The sequence below is a fragment of the Heteronotia binoei genome, chromosome 3 (genome assembly GCF_032191835.1).
Source record: "Heteronotia binoei isolate CCM8104 ecotype False Entrance Well chromosome 3, APGP_CSIRO_Hbin_v1, whole genome shotgun sequence".
Classification (NCBI taxonomy): Eukaryota; Metazoa; Chordata; class Lepidosauria; order Squamata; family Gekkonidae; genus Heteronotia; species Heteronotia binoei.
The window spans coordinates 64,656,114-64,675,597 of record NC_083225.1 but is presented as its reverse complement, the minus strand read 5'-3'; positions in this window follow the sequence as shown (position 1 = coordinate 64,675,597).

The following is a 19,484-nucleotide window of genomic DNA, read 5'->3' as shown; positions in this document are numbered from 1 at the left end:
AATAAAAATATAAAAAATTCTGCACATTATCAAAAGGATGGCCAAGATGGTCATAAAAATAGGAGGGACAGTCATGGATCCATTGGTGAACCAAGAAGATGTCTCTATCCTGTGTATACTTTTCCTCCTAAAAAAACAACACCCCTGTTCCTTTCAGCAGTTTTGGAAAATGGATGTGAAACTCTTCAAAAGAGGTCAATTGTCATGGGGAGAGGAAATTCATCTCCATTCCTGAATTCACCAAGCAACCAATCTCATAGATATGGACACATTTATATAGGATGTGCATTTGGATGTGTATCTGGACATATATCCTATTGAAAATAATGCAGAGTGTCAACACCAAACTAATTATAAATTCTTGGCTGAAAGAGAAACGTTAAAATTTTTGAGCATCACTGAAAGGATCCTTCACCTAGCAATGCTCAAGGTTAGCCTTAATGGAGTTGCAAAAGTTTTCAGTGATGCAGAATCAGTACTGTAATTTCTTTTGGCTAATGAAACAGAGGAAATGGAAACTTTTACCTCATGCATCAGTGAAGAAAAAGGAAAGAGCGATTAGAGTGGCAGAGCAGAAGACACTTGTTATCCGTCTAGCTGATAAGTACTTTAGATTTTGCCTCAAACTATGTCATTGTTCTTGAAGAGAAAGGGATGATATTTTATCTGTTCTTGTTCTTGATGGAATGTCTCAGTGTTTATTTGTTATATTATCACATTTAACAGACTCAGTGACAGGAACTTCACAGTTCTGAGCAGTCTGTTTTGTGCCATTTTGTCTAGTAGTGCTAAAATATGTCGTTCACAAGAAGAGAAATACAGGGGTTTTTTTTCCCTCTAGAAGGAAATATCAGTTCTGGGGTACGCAAAAGAACCACTGTAGTGCAGATGGCAAAGGTTAAGATAGGTATAAGGAATGTGTGCAAAATATAAAATATTTTGGATAAATTCAATGGATAGTGTTGAAATATGGTTGTCTAGTGCAGGAAGTTACACTGAAGGTGGCTTTGCATGTTACAAGAGAATAGAAGAGTGCAGGTAACTGTTGTTTCAGGCATATCTGTGTACAAACTCATGCTCACACAGGATGCTTATGTGCCCTTCAGATTCTGTTTGTAGATTGCACTAGGAGCATGGCAAAGGAAAATCCAGTTTATTAGTACTCCCTATTTACCTGCTCCATAAAACACACACAAGACTGGGGCCACAAAAGAGGGCGGAAAGTAAGAGAACCAGCAAGTGCAGTAGATAAATAGGTAACTTAAAGTAATAATCCTGTTTCAAGAGATTAGCTTTTGATCAGGGGGACTGTTATTGAAACACATGAAGAATTAGATGCCAACACACACCAAAAAAATCACTGTAATAGGTAAAGAGCTAATCTGATAGCTGCTATCTGATGAAATTGGGTCACACTAGTTGAGTCGCTGATGTTCTGAGGAGAATGAATGAAATGGCTGACTGGGATTTAGTATGACAGGAGCTGAGAACACAAAACAAATATATGCTAAAGCTGTATTAGAAAGCACCTCACTTAGAGAATCCCAGTGTGCCCCATTGTTGCTCATTACTTTGCCCACTCCCAAATTGTGTAACATTTTAAGCTAGTAGTGTCACACCCTCTATTGTAAATCCCTATTGGGACAAAGGTGGGATAAAAGTTTTAAAGAAATCATTTTTGAAAGACAGCCTGCCCCCCTTAAAAAGGAAAACTATTAGGGGCCAAATAATTTGAAGGACAAACATGTTCCTGTGTTATACTTAATAAGCATTATTCACTTTCTCTTTCCTTAAGGACACCAAGAACCCTTGGCTCATCTGGTCATGCATTTGTCTGAAGTATGCAATTTATGGAATGAATGTCAGATCTAATGACTACAAACCTAAGCAAACTTGATGGAGAAGGGCAACCAAAAGGTTATCTGAGAATGAAATGATCAAGGCTAACTGTATTTTAATGTATGAGGCTCCTTGTGCTATATACCTGAAAACCTTCTGCTGATAACAGGTTAGGTACTGATGACAGGTTAGTGGCAGGTCAAACAAAGCTGATGCACAGAATGTGAAGTTCTAAAGAGTAGCTGACCAGATATGTTTTGCAAGAGCATTTATGTCTGTATTTAAAATGTGAAATGAAGTTTATGCTTCTGTGAATTAATTTGAACAGTGCTCCTTGGATTACTTTTGTGTTATTACCGAAATGAAAATGCCAGTTATTTTTGCTTTAAATACTTGGTACATGTGCATGTAAGGTTGCAATTTACAATTGTCATGTGTACCCCTAGAGTAGTGCCATAGACCCTCAGACCTATGCAGTATAAGGAAGCCATGCTGTATATAGTAACTTTTCCACCTCTCCCTTCCTGCTATAAACATCTCTGCTCCCAGAATTTTTGTCCACATATTTTATTGGATCCACAAAAACATAATGGAATCAAAGCAGCAGACTTCAATAAGAGGGAAATCAAGGAAAACTGCCCTCCCCATCTTCTGTGAGAGGAAAGGTAACTTAGGATTCAAGCCCATGGTTATTTTGAGTAGGGAATTATCTTTGTCCTGAAAGTTCAATGCCTCATGGATTTATGCTGTGAAAACTTTTAAAAATGCAATGTAGGCCAGAAGGTTAGAATTCCCCTTATTAAAGAAACATAGCTGAACCTGACCTCTTATTCTGCAACATTTTCAGTCCACATCAAACAGCATTCACAAAGATCTGGCGACCTTCAGAAGCAGGTTTCTGGGATGGGGAAAAGAGTGGCAAAAGTGGCAAAGATTTTTCATAAGTGAAATTCCATTCACAGTTCTCTGGCTCCAAGTCAATTATAATAGTTTTCTTAAAGTGGGTATCCACTGTTTTAAGAGGAGAAAAGATCAGATCCTGAAGCACTGAGATGAGGTATTAGTTTACATAAGCACTTTTTGGAAAAGTTAAAGAACCAGAGCTTTATTTAGAGCAGAGAAAATCTAGGGAAGAACCCCCCCCCCCCACTAATAGGGGGTAGCTACCATATACAAGAAAGTCTTTTGGAAACAAAAAAACAAAAGACTTTTCTAAAAGATGATATTGATTCAAGTTAGCATTGGAGGCTTTACCACTCCTTAAGGAGGATATCTAAAACAGTTTTAGAAAAAGGATTCTTACATGATTGAGGACTTAAGTGCCGAACTTCACTAGATTTCTAATTGCACAAACTTAATCATAATGCTTCATAAATGCTGGAGTGTTTAAAAAACTGAAGTCCTTTATAGATGTTCCAAGGAAAGATAATGAAAACATGTGCATGTGGTAGCAAAATCTGTGACTGATCTATGCTCATTGAAATGCACAGGCACACAGACAGACAAACAGACAGAGTCTGTGTTACTGGGTTTCCCATTGGACCAAGAGAACCTCTATGACACAGATTCTGTACATTCATTCTAAACAACACTCATAGGTTGGGCTAAAGCTTGCCACTGCAGCGCCTGCTGTAGATCAATAGTAAAATACTCGCTTTGACTTCAGAATGCTCCAGGTTTAATGTGGAGCATTTCTAGTTACATGATCTCAGGAAACTGGTGCTGGGAAAGACCATTCCCTGTGGGAGTGCCCTGGATGACTGCTGTAAGTCACAGTAGATATTGAGCTAGATGGACCAGTGGTCTCAGTCTAAGATAGCTTCATATCTCCCCTACATGCATTCGTTATCCATATGAAAAACACTTAATTGTCCCTTGTTAGCAATTACTGGAAATTTTATCATTTTATTTTTTCCCCTTTTAGAATGTGGAAAATGTTTTGAATTAAAAATGAATGAGCAAAAAGATGCACAAGAGCATATCATTTTTCCTCTTTATCCTTCTTTTTCCTTTTTCCCCTCTCCCTAGCTGCTCCCATAGTTTCCCCTTTCCCTGATTCCTTTTCTCTCTCTCATCCACCAACCAGCCTCCGTTTATTTGCTCGCTAGTCTTCAACTTTCCCTTCTTCTTTCCTGTGTGAGTCTCTCCTTTTCCTCCTTCCAGCCAACTATATTTTTCCATTCTCCTCTCCTTCTGCTTTTCCTCCTTCTCTTTCCCTACTTCCTCCCTCCCATCTTTTACCCTTTTCAGCCACCAAGGCCAGAATTGTCCATTATGGTTTCAGCATCCCCCCCCCCAATGGAATTCTCACCAAAATTGTTGTCTGAAACTATGCAGAAGTTTATTCTAGAATATATATAAAATTGAATATATTCTAGAATATATATTCTGTAATGGAATACATTCTATAATGGAATAAGTGGAGAAAGCAAATGTTCATAGAAGTGCTTGCGCATTGCAGTAATTTGTTAGATCTTTGAATAGTTTCTGCCTTTATAGTTTATGAATATTATGTTGTGTTCTGTGCTTTCCTTCCATGTCTGCATCATGATCTTTGGTTGGAGACCCCAATGTCTGGCATTAAGTACTTTCATCCATGCCAGTTGCCTTGACTCTTGTGTGAGTGGAAAGCACCAAGCATTAAGTAGTTTAAAATACTTCATACAATTGTATTGCAATGAAGAAGCAGAATGAAAATCCATTCTAAATGCAACATGTTAAATATAACTGCGTGTAAGGAAGTGGGTTTTAAAGAGAAACATTTTTTTTTATTTTCTACTATAAGATATACAGTAGTTCTCACTTCTATATTTTTGTTATATTAGATATTTTCCAAAATTAATAGTGAGCATGTGGAAATGATGAAAATATGCAGTATCAAGTATGCAGCAATAGTGAAATTAATAATTCAGTTGAAAAACAGATTAGTTATGAAATTCAAAATCTAACATGTTGAATATAAATGTATCACAACAAAAGTTTTATAGTATTTTGAAAACAGTGACCCTATAACCTGTCAATGTAATGAAGGGGGTATTGGGGAGAAATATTTTCTATTTTCATATATTTTATAATATATTATCACCATGTGATATATATAATTAAGCTATGCAATCATTTTTTCTTTTCTGTATTTTCTCTTTATTATCTCTTGTTTTGCAAAAAAAAAAAATTACACACATCTAGTATCACTGGGTCATATTGCAAACTGGAAGACTGAACTGCACAAGTGGAAGGCGAGCTAACCCAACGATATTGATTCATTTGGTTTAAATACACAATCAACCCACATGCAAACCCAGCTCCATTCCTCATTCAACAGCTACAGGTGTGTGCTCAAAACTCTTTCAAAAATGCTAAAATTCTGTTGCTCAAACTTTTAATTGGGTATTATAGCCATTTCTGAATTGGATCACATAATTTGTTTATGATCATACACTATCATTCAGAAACTGTTGTTCTCATAAAAGTCAAAGCTACTGGTCCAGAACAAAGCCACGACTCCTCTCTATCTGCCTCTAAGCAAACCCACCCAGTAGAACCTAAGAAATACACACAAGTGCTTCCCCCCTTTCTGTGGTGAAGAAGAAAATGAAGAGGAGGAGGAGAAGAGAGTTTTATTCCCTGCCCTTCATTTCTCAAAGGAGTCTTGGAGTGGCTTACAATCTCCTTTCCTTCCTCTCCCCACAACAGATATCCTGAGAGGTAGGTGGAACTGAGAGAGCTCTGAGAGTACTGTGAGTGGAGCAGAGATCCATCAGAGGTCCATCAGTGGCTATTAGCAACAGCGTATTGTTGGAACTCTCTGTCTGGGGCAAATGATGCTCTGTATTCTTGGTACTTGGGAGGGGCAACAGTTTGAGGACTTCTAGTGTCCTGGCCCCACTGATGAACCTTCTGATAGCACCTGGGTTTGTTGACCACTGTGTGACACAGAGTGTTGGGCTGGATGGGCCATTGGCCTGATCCAACATGGCTTCTCCTGTTCTTATGAATGGCCCAAGGACACCCAACTGGCTGCATGTGGAGGAGTGAGGAATCAAACCCAGTTCCCCAGATTACAGTCCGCTGCTCTTAGCCACTACACCACAGCTGGCTTGGTAGTCAGTTGGCTTCCCTGTCCTACAAAGCCTTGGCAGCAAGCAGAGTGCTTTAAATTTGGATGCAATACTTTGTACAAGTAGCATGTTCAAGCTACATCTTGGGAAGTATTGTTTGAACAGGTGGGAAGGCAGTGCACTGATGTCTGCAGTTATCATTATATTATTATATAATAATATAATGCAGTTATCATTATATTATTATATAATATCATTATATTATAATGCAATGATGCCATGATGTCTGCATTTATATTTCATGCATCATACAACCTTGTATCATGATTCTGAGTATGTGCCAACCACTGGGGCCAAGTGTCCGCCTAGTATGATAATAAACGCTTCTGGTGGAATCATATGAGAAGTATGAATGTGACTGAGTGGTAGAGTCACAGTGATTCTTTTGATCATAGCACCTAAGGAAAGTGCTTCAACAATCAATCATTGCTGCCAGTTGTAACCTTCTATAGTCTGATTCAAAACAGTACCAAATCATGCTGTCATAGCACCAGCTGGACCGTATTTCTAAAGCTTCTACTGGGACCCCCACTGAAAAGAATTTTGCCAAGGGCCAAAGGAGTGCAGATGGCTCTCTGCTTTTCCTGACAGTTGGTTCTGCTAGAATAGAATTTTAAAAGTTAGCTACCCATACAATGAAAGAACAAGCAAGGGTTACTTAAGCCATTGTTTAATTTTTAAATGTGCATTTATTTTGTTATATCCACACTATGCCACTGTGCAATGAGCTCATGCATGAAGGAGTGGATCCCAGAGGCATTCTACCAAGCTCTGTTTCTTACTGTTGCTATAATATTGTATCCCACTGTAACATTCCTATGCTCTTAGCATGTGATGCTCTTTTATGTTCTAAGTGAGGCAGTTGTTTATATTTTGATTTTCTTTTAGTCTAGGAGAGAGTAATGTGTAATGATGTATACTATAAGCATAGTACAGATACAAGTATAGTATCTCATATGATACTTTTTAAAAATGGATTTGGATTGATGAGAGAAGAAATAATTGAAAAATTAGATTTTATTTCCTTGGGAAGAATGAAGAAAGAACCAACCATATATTATAAAATATACTGTGCATAACCCAGCTGAAGTGAAACTTCTTCAGTTAATTGTTATTTTACTGGCTTGCACTCTGTGAAATTCGTGAGTGGAATGGAACATGAAGAGTGGTCCTTTTTCACCTCCATCTCATCTTGCAGTTGACTGATCCCCTCAATTCCCCCCCCCCCCCCCGGCAGTCAGCAGACCCTCATGAACAGCATGAAGGGCAACATAATGATCTCTAGTGGGAGGAGGAAATCCATTGAACTCACCCTTTTTCCTCTGATCGTTAGGAAAACAATAACAGGAAACAAGGCATTGTTTATTAAACTATTTACACCATGCCATCTCCCTAATAAGGAATGCAAGGTCAAGCACACAAATTTGATTAAAATTAAATTAATGAGAGAGCTTTACCTGTTAAGGATCTTTACTATGTGTTAACTTGAAGGAAATTTTTTTATAAAAGTGAATATTGCTGATATCCAGGGGTTGTTTTGTAGAAAAATATGTGGTGGAGCTCCTTAGCAAAACTCATTAGCATAAGCTACCCCCCACCAGCCAAAAGCAACCCGATGCAAAAAATGAGAGCCCTGGGTGAGTGAGGCCTGCTTTGGCTGGCTAAAGATCCAACCAGCCCAAGCAGGTCTTACTCTCCTGGACCACCCTCCTCACAGTCAAAAGGCCAGCAAGCCACCCGCTGCCCAAAATAACATAAGAAGTGGAGAAAAGGTGGCACAGGCTTCTCCAGGGTCCTGGTGACTGGCTGGCTGCCCGTTCTCCTAATCCAGGGATTATTATACAGATGCACCTACTATTTAATGAACAAGGTAGGTGGGGAGAAGGAGAAGGGGCCATCAGAAGGGTTCAGGAGCTGCATTCCTGTGAACCCCACATAGCATCTTAATCCTTAAAAGACACCGTCACAAAGCTGCGAAGGGAACTGGAGGGATCCATGCACCAAAATGTACCCATACAGCAACTAGTGGGAAATGAATCACTTGCACCAGGGAAAATAGAAGCCCAGGGGAGGAGCAATGCTAGTGAGAAACCAGTCACAGTATTTTTTAAAATTTGGATTTTAGGAATGGTATTCTGGATTATTTGGGTCCCCAGTAGTATTTCAGGATTTGATTCAGATTGAAGGGGGGATTCTTTGGTATGGATGGGCACAAACCGGCTCACAAAGTCCATCACAAATTCTGGCTGATTCAAGATGCAATGTTCATGGAAGGGCACACAGCACAAACATTTCACATGATGGTTTGTGAATGGATACATTTCCAGACAGACTGTCACTGCTCAATTAAATTGTTTACGAAATTCCAAGACAATGGGTGGGTTGGAATTCTCCAGCCTTGGAAGCATCAATAGGAACCCTCCAAAGCTTAACAGGTCCTGTTGGTTGCCAGTAAGAGTTCCCATTCTGCTCTATGGGATCAGAAACCTCAGCCCCACACCCTCTCATCAATTGTTTGCAGCCATGTACTTGCTAAAAGCAGACTAACAGAACACATTCATTTATTTTCTCCTGACTGTGTCCTGCTCGGGTTTGGCTGTTTGTTGGACTCCATTGCATGCTAAGTGCCTTAGCTAAGGATTCACTTTTATACCCTCCTGATCGTTATCTCATCTCCCCTGTTGAGGTTTGGGTGTTAGGTAGACTCAGGGCGAATGACCACACAAAAGAAGTTGGGAAAGATGACAGCCTTGCATGATCAGTACTCCAGGGGATTAGTGTCGTTGGTCTCAGGGGACTTGGCGAGGTCTCGCTCACCATCAATTCTGCCAAATCCTGGCATCCCTGTCACTGCTGACCTTTGAGTTCACTACTGACAACCAGAAGTGGGGCTTCTCCCAGGTTGGGCTTTTTGAGGCAGAGGTGTTGGGCTGTGACTCCTTCTCCTGGTGTTCCTTCTGTTGGCCTGTAGCTTCTCCACTTATTTGAAGAGTTCCTGCTTCTACTGAAAGAGCTCTGCATCTAGGAGAGCAATGTTACCTTTTATCTGGGGGTCACACTCTATACAGACCAGCTTGTACTCTCTTTTATTGCAGAAAGAAAGCAACATGGTGGTGATGCTCACCTGAAACCTCTCTGCTAAGGCGTGAAACAACTGGAGAAACAACTGGCTTCAGTGCAGAAATATGGTCCAGCCCTTGAACCAGTGGGATGACTTGCCTCAGGCTGGCCATATGGGTGGAGAGAATGTCGATGGTGTTCCAGAAGGGCTTGAGGATAAACACCATTTGTGAGAGCGTCAACCATCATTGGAGCTGATGCTGAGCTCCTCTTCCCCATGCAAGATGGTCATGAGGAAGATGACATTTTGTGTGGTACTTTTCAGCTCCACCAAATGTGCAATCATGGCATGAGTGGCGTTCCTCATCCTTCCCCCCACCTCTTGTGCAGGAAATGGGCAGACTTGATGCTGCACAAGAAGTGGGTGGCCATGCCAGTATACATACACAAATAAGCCATATTTTAGTTTTTAAAAAATCAATACTAGCAATTCCATTCCAAGCTCTATTGGAATTAGGGGTAACATTGTGTATGCCCCCTGATTTAAATGGAACACAAACAGTGTGGATAGTTCAGCCACTAGGAAGTGGTACTGGAATCCAGGCATGTAGCTATGGTGCAGCATTTTGGGGCCACACCCCCTCATCATTAGCCACACCCCAACAGTTGCTCCTGCCCAGCTCTGGGTGGGGGCAAGGGGACAAGCTGGCCCACTGCCATTGCTCCCTGCCACCTTAGTCCATGGGCACTCAAGCCAGCTCTGCCTTGGCCTGGCTTGCCTGGGACTCTCACAGGGCTGCTGCACTGGGTGAATCAGCATCCCCAGCAAGGCACTCCTGGTTGCCTTTGGGAAGACACTCTATAGCACCAGGAGAAAGTGAGGGGTGGAGGTGAGGCCTTGGCTGGGAGGTGGGAGAGTGAAAAAAGAGCTGAATCGAGTCACATGGGAGGAAAGCTGGTCTCACCTGTCCAGCCCAGAACACTTTTCCTTAGCCTCACCCCATCTCCCTCTCCTCTGCTACTAACTTTTTCAAACTTCCCCAAGTTCCACTGCAAGATCCTGTCTGCATGCATTATGTAACGTACTCGAAGCGGAGACGAGAGTAGGGCAACATAGTTTATTAGGAGCACGTTGCAAGAGAGGGAGCCCGCGGGCCGGGCCCCACTTATGTACATTTACCCGGTTCAGCCTCCTGTACAGGTCAGGCCAATCCTGGCCTGTTAAACTTCCCGCCGTGGATGTAGTAGGCGGGGATTCCGCGCCCCGCGCTAGAGATGCCTGGGATACCCAGCCGCCTCTGCGCGTGGGCGCGTATTTCAGCCAATACATTACACTCCTCCCCCCCTAGTTAACGAACATAGTCTTTAAGATATGCGGGCGGTCGGCTCTCCCTGGTGGACCGTCTGGGAAGGTCCTGTGGGGGGGGCGCTGCTTCCCTGGCGGGCATGTCTGGGGGTTGTGGTGCCGCCAGAGGCGGCGGGTTTGGTTCCTCGGGCCGGTCGGGCTCGGTGGGCCCCTGCACTTCGGGCGGCGGCCCTGCTGTCGTTGGGGGCGCGTCGTCTGGCCGGCCTCTGGTTGGCTCCGCCTCCTCTATGTCTGCCGGGTCCTCGGGCAGCGTCCGGCGGCGTAGCTGGTCGATGTGCCGCCGTAGGACCTGGCCCCCCTCGGTCGATATGTCGTAGTGGCGGGACCCTGTTACTCGTAACACTCTGCCCGCCACCCATTCGGGTCCCCTCGCGTAGTTCCGGGCATAAACTGGGTCACCTGCGAAGAACCCCCTTGCCGCGTCCCGGACCTCGGGACTTCCGCTGGGGTCAGCGGTCCTGTCTGGGTGTAGTCGGTCCAGCCGTGTTATGAGTTTGCGCCCCATGAGGAGCTCGGCCGGACTGACCCCGGTGGCCGGGTTGGGGGTGACCCGGTTGTCGAAAAGGAACGCAGCTAGTCTGTGGTCCCAGTCTCCCTGAACGATGCGGCTTAAGGCTTCCTTGGTTGTGCGGACCATCCGCTCCGCCTGGCCGTTGGTGGCCGGGTGAAAGGGGGCAGAGCGAATGTGTTTAATCAGGTATCTATTGAGGAACCCTTGGAAGTCCGCCGCTGTGAATGCTGTCCCGTTATCTGAGACTATGGTATCCGGAATACCGTGTGTGCACAAGACCCTGCGCAGCGCTTTGATGGCGGCGGCCGCTGAGGTGGACCCTACGGGAATGACCTCCAGCCATTTGGAATAGGCGTCCACAATGATCATGAAGATTTGACCCTGGAATGGCCCCGCAAAATCGATGTGGAGCCTCGACCAGGGCTTCCGGGTGGACTCCCACCGTGTGGCAGGGGCGCTGGGGGGCGCAGGCCTTGACTCCTGACACGTTTGACACCTGCGCACCCACGTCTCAATCTCCCCGTCCATTCCCGGCCACCAGACGTAGCTCCTGGCTAACGCCTTCATTCGGACTATGCCGGGATGGGTCTCGTGTAGGGATTCCAGGACTCGCTTTTGCAGCGGAGGCGGGACCACCACCCTGCTTCCCCATAATAGGCACCCCTTGTGCGCGGCTAGTTCCTCCCTCCTGGTCATGTATGGTTTGAATTCTTCCCCCATGTTTCCCTCCGGCCAGCCCCTCATCACCCAGTCGAGCACCCTCGCCAGTGTTTTGTGTTTCTGTGTTGCCTTGGCGACCTCCGCCGCGTGGAGGGGCTGCTCCGGGAGGCTCTCTATCATCATGACCTGGTGTGCGGGGGCGGGGTCTGGGCCTACTTCTGGGAGCGGCAAGCGGCTGAGCGTGTCCGCGTGGCCCATGGCCTTGCCTGCCCTGTGCACCAGTGTGTACGTGTAGGAGTTGAGGAATTGGTTCCACCTCAACACGCGCTGTGAGAGAATTTGGGGGGTTTGCCGGTCAGGGGCCAACAGGCCTAGGAGAGGCTTGTGGTCGGTGGCAATAGTGAACCTCCGCCCGTACAGATATTCGTGGAACTTGCGGACCCCCGCCACGATTGCCAGTGCCTCTTTGTCTATTTGCGCGTAGTTGCGCTCGGCTGGTGTCAGTGTGCGGGAGTAATATGCGACCGGTACCTCCCTCCCGTCGGGTAGTTGGTGCCCCAGGACTGCTCCCACCCCGTATGGCGACGCATCGCATGCCAGGATGACGGGGAGGCCCTCGTCAAAATGGTGGAGCACCGCATTAGACACCAACACATCCTTGACTGCCTGAAACGCGGCCGCTTGGCGTTTGCCCCAAACCCAAGGGGCTTTTTTGTCCAGCAGGCGGTGCAGGGGCTCTGCTAGGGCCGCCTTGTGGGGGAGAAATGAATGGTAAAAGTTAAGCACCCCCAAGAAGCTTTGTAGCTCCGCTTTGCCGGTGGGGGCTGGCGCTTGCACAATGGCTCGGGTCTTCTCTTCCGTTGGGTGGATTCCCGCTACGTCTACGGCGAACCCCAGGAACTCCACCCGTGGGACCCCCAACAGGCATTTCTCCCTCTTGACTTTGAGCCCCGCTGCCTGGAACCGGCGGAGTACCTCTCTTAGGCGGTTGCCGAATTCTTCGGGGTCCGGGGCAGCGACTAGCACGTCATCAAAAAACGGCTGGACTCCCGGGATCCCTTTCAGGAGAGCGTCCATTATACTCTGGAAGATCCCGGGAGCGACGCTAACCCCGAATTGGAGCCTCCTCACCCTGAAGGCCCCCCTGTGTGTCACTATCGTTTGGGCTTCCGCCGTCTTAGCATCTACCGGGAGCTGTTGGTAGGCCTGTGCCAGGTCCAGCTTCCCGAAGATCTTGGACCCCGCTAGGGCAGCCAGAACGTGGCTTACCACCGGCACTGGGTAGGGGTTATCCTGCAGTGCCTTGTTTATCGTGCATTTATAGTCTGCACAGATCCGCACCTCCCCGTTTGGCTTGATGGGGGTTACGATGGGGGTCTCCCAGGTGGCATAGTCCACCGGCTCCAGGACTCCCTGGGCTGTGAGGCGGTCTAGTTCGGCCTCTATTTTTGGCTTTAAAGCGAACGGGACCCTCCTCGCCTTGAGCCGAATCGGCCGGACCGTGGGGTCTAGCGGTAGGGAGATGGCCGGCCCTTTGTAGCTCCCTAGAGACCCATCGAACACGTCAGGGAACTCTTGGCATATCTCCCCGAACCCCCTGGGTGTTAGGGTTTGCCCCACCCCTTCCACCCGGATCCCCAAGGGTTTGAACCACGCCAGTCCCAGCAGGGTGGCAAGCTGGCGCTTTACCACCAGGATGTCCAGCGGGCCGTAGAAGGACCCCCGCTCGACTTGCACCCGCGCCCACCCCGCGATTTGCACCGGATTCTTCTGAAAGTCCCGGAGTATGAAGTTCGCCGGCCTTATTTGCAGCCGCTGGGGGGGGGCACAGCTTCCTCAGGGTTTCCTCCGCTATAATGGAGATGGAGGAACCAGAGTCCACTTCCATTTGGCAGGGGTTCCCCTCGATGAGGACCGCCATTTTGATTTTATCGGGGGTGGAGAGGGGCAAGTTCAGTACCTGCAGGGACGTGGAGTCCGTGGAATGGAACTCCGCCGACTCGTGATGCGTGGTCGGCCTCCAGCGGTTGGGCTTGGCTCGGCAAGCCCTCGCAATGTGGCCCGTTTTTCCGCAGCTCCGGCAGTCCCAGTTCCGGTATCGGCAGTCCCGCCTGTCGTGGGGGTCGCCGCCGCTGGCGCACTTGGTGGCCGGAACCCTCTCCGTCGGTGGGGGTCGTTCGGCCGCTCGGGGGCGTTGGGCGGCTCTGCTGGGTGGCCCGGCTGGGCGGCGCAGCTGGTGGGCTTCTTCCTCCTCTGGGCAGTCGTGGTCCAGCTCCTCGTGGTGGGCGGCTTCTGTCCGGGCCTTGGGGAAGGTCCTGGAGGTCCTCTCGAACGCCACCGCCTCGCTGAAGGCGCTCTGGAGGGTGAGCTCTTCTTTGGCGAAGAGCTTCTGCTGGAGCCTCTCGTCGCGGAGGCCCCACGTGAATCGGTCGGCCAGGGTGTCTTCCAGCTGGGGGAAGTTGCAGTTCCCGGCGATCTTGCGGAGAGCCGCCAGGTAGTTGGCGGCCGATTCCCCCACGGCCTGGTCTCTTCTGTGGAACAGGAACCGACGGGCCACCTGCGAAGGCTGTGGCGAGAAATGGCCGGTGAGGAGCCTGATGATCTCCTCGTAGGACTTCTCCGTGAGGCGGGCGGGAGCCGAGAGACCCTTGGCGATCTCGAACGTGGCTGGCCCGCAGATGCTCAGAAGAACGTCCCTCTTTGAGCCTGCGTCGGTGACCTTGTTGGCCCTTAGGTAGAACTCGACCCGCTCCGCGTAGGACTCCCAGGCCTCGGGATTGGCGGGGTCGAATGTCTCGATGTAGCCCGTGGTTCCGTTCTGTGTGGCCATGGCGGCGGCGGTCAGGCCTCGTGGTTGCCCTAGATCTCCGTGGTAGCCGCTGAGGCTAAGATCCCATCCTCGTCGCCAGTGTAACGTACTCGAAGCGGAGACGAGAGTAGGGCAACATAGTTTATTAGGAGCACGTTGCAAGAGAGGGAGCCCGCGGGCCGGGCCCCGCTTATGTACATTTACCCGGTTCAGCCTCCTGTACAGGTCAGGCCAATCCTGGCCTGTTAAACTTCCCGCCGTGGATGTAGTAGGCGGGGATTCCGCGCCCCGCGCTAGAGATGCCTGGGATACCCAGCCGCCTCTGCGCGTGGGCGCGTATTTCAGCCAATACATTACACATTATAAATCTGGGCTTTGTCAAGTGTGATCTGACAATCTTGAGCAGGCTTTGTGGGGAACCAAAGGAATGTGTTCCCTTAGCTCACCTCCCCACAGAGATCTGCGGCTGAGAAAGACAATTTAGCTCCGTGCAGTGATGCAGGGAAAGATGAGGAATGCTGAGGAGCCCCTCTTGGGTGGAGTCAAGGAGTCAAGGTGATGCACTGCCACCACTCCCCAGTCTCCTTCCCCAGTGCCCTAGTCCCTGCCCCACAACCCCAAAATTTCTTGCTATGCTTTTGCTGGAATTTCTCTATGAGACATGTCTGACTCATTCATGTAAACATTTCCCATGTGTGGCTGACCCTGTATATTAAATAATGTGGGATTAGCTGATTACCATTTGGAGTTGATCAGGAATTTGCCTCCCCAGACGGAAGGAAGAGATGGACACAAGGGTTTGGGTAACTAAAGGGCCACTTTCTTTCTTTATTACATTAACACATTATATTACATTACATTAACATATTACATTATTACATTAGGGGGGAGGGGTGGGCTCCCTCTTGGGTATCCTGCCCCCCCCCCAGGGAAAGTGTATGCGCAATACATAGCCTCTCCTTTCCCGGTGTAGTGAACGCCGCGTGGTCACTGTCTGGCTATTCCTGGCAGATGGTCACTGCAATGGCCTCTCCTGCATTACTGCATCCGTGGCAACACCTTCCCGCTGGTCCCCCCCCCCCATTTCTCACAGAGTTTGCCACGTCATGGTGCGACCGAATGTCCGGCGGTATAACCAGATGGGCAGGCTGGGCTCACCAACCTCGTCTGCCAAGAGAAGGAAAACTCTAACATCAAACTCGGGCAGATAGAACTCGTTAATGTAACACCTACCACCTGGAGGACTCGCTGCCGGCGTCCTGGCTTACTGGGCCATGGCAGATGACCCCAAGGTGAAAGGGTGGAGCCAGTACTGCGCACACTGTGCTTCACCTAAAAATTCCTCTGCGCAGGCCTGAAGGGCATATCCACATCCACAACCCACAACACACCAAGTCCTGCAGCGATGGGCAAGGGGCGAAACGGCAGGTGGAAGATGCCACTGGAAGCTGCAGTCCTGATCCTGCATGTAGGCGGTAAGGGTATTGGTCACCTGATGCTGATCTGGAGACGAAAGCATTTTTCGGCAGCACCCTGAACGACCAAGCAGCCTTATCTAGGGACAGCACTGCTTGCTCCACACGGAGAGGGGCCTAGAAAAGGTGGCCTAAACAAAGCTCGTCTCCCCCACCCCAGTTGGCTAGCCGCGGTCAACGGGCATCCTTACTTGCGGTCAAAAAATAACAACAAAGAAAAGGCATGCACCTGCCTCACAAAGTGTGCAAAGACTAAAGCTTGCATGTTGGAACATCAGAACCATGCTTGACACAGTAGACAGTGGTCGCCCTGAACGACGCTCTGCTCTAGTTGCCCACGAACTTCTCAGGTTGAATATTGACATAGCAGCTCTCAGTGAGGTCCGTTTCCCTGAGGAAGGTAGTCTTCAAAAACATGGTGCTGGCTATACCCTCTACTGGTCGGGTAAGTCAAAGGCTGAGAGCCGCCTTTCTGGCGTTGGCTTCATGGTCAGGAACTCCATTGCCTCCAAACTCAAAAACCTGCCAACAGGTCACTCAGATCGCATCATGTCCATGCGCCTCCCACTTCAAAAAAAGCAGCATGCAACACTCTTCAGTGTGTATGCCCCAACCCTTCAAGCAGATCCTGCAGAAAAGAACAAGTTCTATGCTGATCTACGCAACCTCGTACGGAAGACCCCTACAGAGGACAAGGTGATCATCCTTGGCGACTTCAATGCCAGAGTAGGTAAAGACTCGGAAGCCTGGAAGGGAGTACTTGGCAAACACGGCATTGGCAACTGCAATGATAACGGGCGCCTCCTGCTAGAATTCTGCACGGAGCACCAGCTCACCATCACCAACACTATCTTTCAGCAGAAGAACAGCCTGAAGACAACCTGGATGCACCCACAGTCCAAGCACTGGCACCTTATCGACTACATTCTGGTGCGCCAGAGAGACCTTCGAGATGTCTTACACACCCGAGTAATGCCCAGTGCGGAATGTCATACGGATCATCATCTTGTACGCTGCAATCTCCGTCTTCACTTTAAACCCACACCCAGGAGAGGAGGTATCCCTCGGAGGAAGCTTCAGGTTGGCAGCCTTCTGTCAGCCGAAGTTAAAGCTGCCTTCCAGGCAAAACTCCAGTCAAGAATTTGAGACCCCAGTTGCCCCACAGACCCTTCTCCAGAAGCACTCTGGGAACACCTAAAAACTACCATCCTGTTGATCTCTGAAGAAGTCCTTGGGTTCTCCACAAGGAAGAACAAGGACTGGTTTGATGAGAACAATCAAGAGATCCAAGAATTACTAGCGAAAAAGAGATCTGCCTACCAAGCACATCTTGCTCAGCTCTCCTGTCCCGGGAAAAAAACAATCTTTCGCGCTGCATGTAGCAACCTCCAGCGCAAGTTTCGAGACATTCAGAACGAGTGGTGGACCAAGCTTGCAGAGAGAACCCAGCTGTGTGCAGACACTGGTGATTTAAGAGGGTTCTACGAAGCCCTGAAGGCAGTATATGGCCCATCATATCAGGCTGAGAGTCCCTTGCGTAGTGCAGACGGCCAAGTGCTCCTCACAGACAAGGCATCCATACTGAACCGGTGGTCGGAGTATTTTCAGGCTCTCTTCAGTGCCAACCGCATAGTTCAAGATTCAGCAATCCACCTCACCCCACTTCAACCAGTGAAAACAGAGTTGGATGAGATCCCCACCCTAGAAGAGACTGTTAAAGCCATCAAGCAACTGAAAAGTGGCAAGGCAGCGGGAGTTGATGGAATCCCACCAGAGATCTGGAAGCATGGGGGCACAGTACTACATAGCACACTTCACAAAGTACTTGTCACCTGCTGGGAACAAGGCAAACTACCACAGGACTTTCACGATGCAATCATCATCACTCTACACAAGAACAAAGGGGAAAAGTCAAACTGCTCCAACTACCGGGGGATAACCCTGCTCTCTATCACAGGCAAAATCCTTGCCAGAATACTCCTGAACAGACTGGTGCCCACCATTGCAGAAGAACTCCTCCCAGAGAGCCAGTGCGGCTTCAGAGCTAACAGGAGCACCACCAACATGGTATTTGTTCACAGGCAGCTCCAAGAGAAATGAAGGGAACAGAACAAGGGTCTATATGTGACTTTTGTCGACCTTACCAAAGCTTTCGATACCGTTAGCAGGAAAGGCCTGTGGCAAATCTTGGAACATTTAGGATGTCCCCCAAGGTTCCTCAGCATGATCATTCAGCTACACGAAGACCAGCGAGGCCAAGTCAGACACTGCAACGACCTCTCGGAGCCCTTCCCAATGGGCACAGGTGTAAAGCAAGGCTGCGTTCTCGTGCCAACTCTCTTTACGATCTTCTTTAGCATGATGCTTCAAAGAGCTGCAGTAGATCTAGATGATGACGATGGTGTCTACATCCGCTATCGCACCGATGGCATCCTGTTCAACCTGAGGTGACTAAAGGTTCACTCCAAGACAATGGAAAAACTTATCCGAGAGCTACTGTTTGCTGATGATGCTGCACTCGTCTCCCACTCGGTATCAGCTCTGCAGCATATGACGTCCTGCTTTGCAGAGGCTGCCAAGCTATTCGGCCTAGAAGTTAGTCTGAAGAAGACAGAAGTTCTCCACCAGCCTGCACCCCAGGAAGATTATCACCCTCCCTGCATCATTGTGGGTGAATCAGTTCTGAAGACAGTCCAGCAGTTCAGCTACCTGGGGTGCATCATCTCCTCAGATGCCAAGTTCAACAAGGAGATTGACAACAGGCTGGCAAAGGCAAACCATGCATTTGCCTTTGTGGAGCAACAAGCATCTGAAAAAAGGCACAAAGATCAATGTTTACAAAGCGGTTGTGATGACAACCCTCATCTATGGCTCCGAATTGTGGGTTTTATACCGTCATCACCTGCGACTCCTTGAGCGCTTTCATCAGCGCTGCCTTCGCACCATCCTCAACATCCACTGGAGTGACTTTGTGACCAACACTGAAGTCCTCAAGAGGGCGGAGGTTACAAGCATCGAGGCACTGCTGTTGAAGACACAGCTGCGCTGGGCAGGGCATATTTCTAGGATGGAAAACCACCGCCTTCCCAAGATTGCTCTGTATGGCGAACTTTCCACCGGCCATCGAAATAGAGGGGCACCAAAGAAGAGGTACAAGGACTCCTTGAAGAAATCCCTTGGCACCTGTCACATCAACCATCACCAGTGGTCTGACCTAGCCTCAGATCGCAAAGCATGGAGGCATACCATCCACCAGGCTGTCTCTTCCTTTGAGAACGCACGCATAGCTGGTCTTGAGGACAAAAGGAGATTGAGGAAGAATCGCACTGCTACAGCACCAACCCCAAATCAGACTTTTCCCTGCAGCCACTGTGGCCGGATCTGCCTGTCCCGCATTGGTCTTGTCAGCCACCAGCGAGCCTGCAACAGACGTGGACTATTGCACCCTTCTTAAATCTTCGTTCGCGAAGTCAAGCCGAGAGAGAGAGACATTAACACAGCTATAACAAAACAGGCAGCATGGCAGGGCCAGGGGACAAAATACCCCTCACCTGCCACATGACGGGCAAGCCACCCTGCCCCTAGGTATTGCCAAAATACATGTTTCGTACCCGGGCGGCCTAGCAAAGGTTATGCCCTGGAGTTC